Source organism: Hipposideros armiger, unplaced genomic scaffold (genome assembly GCF_001890085.2).
Source record: "Hipposideros armiger isolate ML-2016 unplaced genomic scaffold, ASM189008v1 scaffold_162, whole genome shotgun sequence".
In the NCBI taxonomy this organism is placed as follows: domain Eukaryota; kingdom Metazoa; phylum Chordata; class Mammalia; order Chiroptera; family Hipposideridae; genus Hipposideros; species Hipposideros armiger.
Window position 1 is genome coordinate 191,089 of NW_017731512.1, and position 6,008 is coordinate 197,096.

Genomic DNA, 6,008 nt, shown 5'->3' on the forward strand with positions numbered 1-6,008 from the left:
AGATATTTTTGCCTAGAGAATTAGAAAAAAAAATTATTGTAATAACCAATGCTAAAGAAGTTTCAGTGGAACTTATATCTCTAAGCATTGTTGTGAAAAATGTAAACTGGTACTGAAATTTTGAAAAGCAACATGGCTATATGCATATATCAAGAGTCTTAAGAATGTTTAGATTTTTTGGTCTAATATTCTTATTTCTAGGCAACTATACGTAAGAAAATAATCAGAAGTTTACCTATGAAGATATTCTATAAAGTGGTACTTACAAAAAAAAAAAAGAGGAAGAAGGAAAAGAAAACGGAGGAGAAAAAGAAGAAAACAAACAAAAATTTAAAAACTTAGCATTAAGCTAAATGTTTAATACTAAAGAACAATTAACCAAATTATAGTACGTATAATTAAGCATTTGAGGAGTCAACGACGACAGGTTTGATTATTCAATAAGAACTACTCTAAAAACATGACATATACTAGTGATTTATAAGGGGGCAATACTTAATTAAAATTTATTGTGAGGATTAAATGAAATACCATATATCTCAACAATTCTAATATGCACTTTTTTCACATGCTAGCATATTTAAAACTAAGATGCATTTAGCAATCAATGGTGTGTCATTACTTATTTGTTTTTGTGGGTTGTTGTTTTTTTCTTTTTCAGCAGTGTGTGTGGTAATGTGCCATTGATTTGGCTGCAACTCCTGGCCACCCTATGAATGAGGGATGTCCACAAGGTCCTGTGCTCAACAGCCCTGCTCAGCTCCTATAGACTCACGCCTATGGCTTCTTTTATGAAATCAACCTATCTTATATTTGGTCTTCTTCTTTTCCTGCTGCCTTCCATTCTTCCCAGCATTATTGTCTTTTCCAAAGAACCTGCCTTCTCATGATATGCCCAAAGTAGGACAACTTCAGTTTTGTCATTGTTGCCTCTAACACAATGTTTTGTATTCAGACTTAATTTGCTCTAGGACCCACTTGTTCATCTTTCTGGTGGTCCAGGGTATGCGTAGAGCTCTCCATCAGCACTGTATTTTAAATGAACCCATTTTTTTTCCTATCAGCCTACTTCACTGTGCAACTTTTGCATGCATACATAGTAATTGAGGATATGAGGGTATGGGTGACCTGAGCCTTGGTCTCTAAATGACACATCTTTGCTCTGATGATCTTTCCTAATTCTCTATCACTGCCCTTCCAAGTCTCAGCTTTCTCTTGACTTCTTGGTTGCAGTCTCCACCTGAATTAATGTCTGAACCATGGTAAGTAAAATCTTTAACAATTTCAATGTCTTCATTCTCTGAGTTAAAAGTTGTATATTTCTTCCATAGTTATGATTTTTATCTTCTTCATGCTTAAATGTAGTTCTGCTTTGGCACTTTGTTTGCTTTCAACAGAAGTTGTTTCGCATCGTTGCTACTTTCTGCCAGTAAAATGGTGTCATCTGCCTATCTTAAGTTATTGATAGTCCACCAATTTTCACTCTTCCTTCCTCTGAGTCTAACTCAGCTTTTTGTATAGTATGTTCTCCATGCAAATTAAACAAATAGGCAGATAAAATGCACCCCTGACACCTTTGCCTATAGGAAACCATTTTGTCTCTCTATATTCTGGCCTCACAGTGGCTTTCCGTCCACAATACAGGTTACACCTTAGGACAATCAAGTGCTGAAGCACAATCATTTCTTTCAGAGCAACCCATAGGTTTTCATGATCCATGCAGTCAAAGGCTTTACTGTAGTCTATAAGACACAGGTTAACCTTCTTCTGAAACTCTTTGGAGCACTCCAGTACCAACAAATGTTCATAATTAGATCTCGAGTGCTTCTTCCTCTTCTGAATCCAGCTTGAACATCAGGCATTTCTTGCTCCATACAAAGGTAGCTTTGTTGCTTCACCTTCAGCATCACTTTACTTGTGTGTAAAATTAGAGCAATGGTCCTAATAGTTACTGTACTCCTTGGCATCTCCTTTAAGGTTGTGATAAAATAATGGTGCACCTTAGAATTCATGGTTAATAGAGCAGAATTTAGATTCAATGAAACCTGGTAATGGATTGAAGAGCCTGGTACAAATTTGAAAAACATAACGTACTTTGAGATTTGTGTTCTAAAACTAGTCATCTATATAGTAGTGAGTCTACAGCATCTTTCCTCAGTTCATCAGTTGTACCTACTTTTAACATACAGGGTAACTCTATTACTGCTTTTAGTTAAAGCGTATATTGCATGTGAAGGAATATCGTACTGCCTTAATTTTTTTCATTTGTTTAATAGCGTGGCAAATGCCAATTTCTTTACTTTCTCTAGACTCCTTTCTCTAATCCACACTCTCCATCCATTTTCAAATACTCCAAGTTCCCCAAGTACTACAGGCTGATTGATCTCCACACCTTTGCTCAAATAGCTTCCTCTGACAAAATCATTCCAGAACAAAGTTCTGGCATTACCTTTCTCCAAGGTTTCTCCTGCTTCAGCCCAAACTCTTCCCATAAGTCTTTCTCATCTTTGTTCCCACTTTATCCCACATACACTCTTCCAACAAAGCCTGAGAAAATATTACTACTAATATTTACTTATGTTCTTCTCACTAAACTGAAGCACCCTGATGATGGGGATCACTCCCATTCACCTATGTATCCCCAAGCCAAGGATATAATTTGCATACACAGAAGAGTTTAGCATGCACCACAGATAACTTGCGGAACGAACTGTATCCTTTATACTCCAGAAATATTCAAATAGGCATCAGAAACAAATCTTTATACCACAAAATGAAAATATACTCATAGTTCAACTTCTCTTATACATTTCATGAGTATTTTTTCAAAAGAAAATGGTTGAGGAATTAATATGACACATCTTATATAGCCTTCATGCAAAGAATTCCACAACTCATGCTGAAGGTAGAGTAACCCTGATAAGAAAATTCATAAACAACAGATACAAAAATTCTAAACATAATATTAGCAAACCAAATCCAGTAATAAATTAAAAGTACCAGATATCACAACCATATTTGGTTTATTCCAGGAAAGCAACTTTGTTTTAATAGTTAAAAAAATAAATGAAAAGGCACTCAGAATTATTATGGATGGCAAACAAGCACAGGAAAAGATGTTCAACATTCTAATCATTAGAGAAATGTACATTAAAACCACAATGAGATACCACTACACATCCACTAGAAAGGCTAAAATTTTAGAAACTGACAATACCAAATGTTAGCAAGGATGCAGAATAACTAGAACTCACATATATTGCTTACCATACTATGGGAAATCCTACTCCTAGGCATTTACCCAAGAGAAACATCCACACAAAAACTTATATCTGAATGTTTATAGCAGTTTTTTTCGTAATTGTCACAAACTGGAAACAATTCTACTATCCATCAACAGATGCATGGATAAACAAATATCTATATAGTGTAAGATTTCATTTATGTGAAATTGTAGAACAGGCAAAACTAACCTAAAATGACAGAAATCAGATAAGGTCAGGAGCTGAGAAAGGGGAATAGAACAGACTACAAAGGGGAAAGAGGGAACTTGTGGGGGTAACAGAACTATTCTACAACTCAAACTGTACTCCTAAAAAAAGTGAATTTTATTTTATGTAAGTTATACCTCCATAAACTTGACTTTAAAAAAAAACACAATCATTAGAATTCACAACATTAAAAATATAAAATTCAACAGTCAATTGTGATTTTTCTTTTAAAGACCCTCAGAAAACAAGGAAGGTAGGGTAAATTCCTTAATCTGATCTAAATGTCTACAGAAAATTTTAAAAAATCACAATTATCCCTAAGCGTAGAAAGCTTCTCCTTTAAAAACAGAAACTAAGTAAGGATGTCTGCTACCACCACTGCTATTCAACGTTATACTTGAGGTCTTAGTTGGTGCAGTAAAGTAAGAAAAAGGAGAAAAAGATGTAAAGATTGGAAAGGAATAGATAAACCTGTCTTATTTGCAGACATGACTGCCTACAAAGAAAATCGTTTTTAAATCTACAGATAAATTATAATGAGTTTAATAAGTGTGGAATATAAGATCAATGTATAGAAATGAATTACATTCCTATATACCAATAATAAAGAGTTAAGAATGTTTTAAGTATCATTTACAATAGCATCAAACAATATCAAATACCTAGGAATAAATATAATTTTAAAACATGTGCATCTCCCAAAGATAATTATTAATTACAATGCAGAAAACAGTAACATTACTTGTAAGGAGGCAGACAGCACCTTAACCAATCACAACTCTGGAGAGCAGACATCCCAGACTCCAAGATGGCGTCAGTCATACTATTAAAGAAGAAACTCATAGATGTCAAAATAGGGGAGCTGCCAAGGTGGATACTGATACAGGATTTCATCCCTAAAGGCATTGCTGGTACATTTCAAAGAGGTTATTACCGTTATTACAACAAGTATGTCAATGTGAAAAAAGGGAGCGTCTCTGGGGTTTCTGTGGTGCTGGCAGCTTATGTGCTTTTCAACTACTGCCGTTCTTACAAGGAACTCAAACATGAGCAACAATGCAAGTACCACTGAAAAGGGCCCAGTGAGGAGGGCACATTCCTGAACATGATCTTTGCCCAACACCCCTGAATATTTTTGTATCATAATTAACACCTAATAAAAGATGACTGGTTCTGGGCTGCTGCAAACAAAACAAAACAAAACTCTGGTCAGTACATCATATCACATCTGTGGTATGCCTGCCAAAATATATAATCTAAATCTCATCATGAGGAAATATAAAACAAACCCAACTAGAGAGACTTCATACAACATAACTAGCATAAATTATTCAAAAATTTGAAGGTCATGAAACACAAAGGAAGACAAGGAACTGTTCTAGATGACAGGAGACTGAAGTGACATGACAACTGAATGCAACCCATGATCCTGGATTTACTTCCGCTATGATTGATATATTTTGGACAATTCATGATTGCCAAATAAAGTCTGCAAACTTTAAATGATACTATTGATAAGTGTTGCCTGTGGTCACATGGGAGAATTATTTTGTCATTAGGAAATACACACTGAAAGGGCTGAGCAGTAGAGGTGTAAGTCTGAAACTTACATTCAAAAAGTTCTGTGTCAGGGGATGGAGAGAGAGAGAGAGCGAGCTCTGAGCAACAGGGTTGCTGGTTCAACTCCCACATGGGACGGTGGACTGCACCCCCAGCAACTAGGTTGACAATGGCGACTAAACTTGGAGCTGAGCTGTGCCCTCCACAATAAAGACTGAAGGACAACAACTTGACTCGGAGCTGATGGGTCCTTGAAAAACACAATGTTCCCCTTCCCCAGTTCCCCAACACTGTTCTCTTCCCCAATTCCCCAATACAATCTTTTTTTTAAAAAAAGGGACAAAGATAAAGAAAAGGTAGTAATGTTTCCATTTAAGGAATCTGGGTGAAGGGTACACAGGGATTTTTGTAAAGTACTGTTCTTGCAACTCTTCTGAAAATTGAAATTAGAGCAAATTAAAAGTTATAAAAAAAAACTATGTAATGTAAGACTACAGAAAAAACTAGTAAATTATAAAACTTCATTAATAGAAATTAACAAAGACCTAAGTAAACTAAGCAATACACTGCGATCCTAGATGAGAAGACAATAACTCCCCAAAGGGATCTCTAGGTTCAATACAGTTTCAATTCAAATTCCAACAGATTTTCTTTTCAGAACTTGACAAGCTGATTCTAAAATTCATGTAAGAGCCAAGAATAGCCAAGACAATTTCTAAAAACTAGATGGGAAAACGGGATTTACTATAGAGCTACAATAAGACAATGTGGTAATGGCTCATGAATAGACAAATGGGCCAATGACACAGAACAAAGATTAGCACATATATTAATACACTTGATTTACAACAAAAGTAGCAATGCAGGAGAAAAACTACCTTTTCAACAAATGCTACTAGGAGAACTAGATATATAATACATTCAGAAAAAAATTAAATTTGAGACCTACAGCACATC

At 35.3% G+C, this 6,008-nt stretch overlaps 1 pseudogene; it reads left to right on the plus strand.

Annotated features, from left to right (window-relative positions):
* The first annotated feature begins 4,299 nt into the window (after positions 1-4,299).
* Positions 4,300-4,563, plus strand: LOC109387552 (ATP synthase subunit f, mitochondrial pseudogene; annotated as a pseudogene).
* The last annotated feature ends 1,445 nt before the right edge of the window (positions 4,564-6,008 follow it).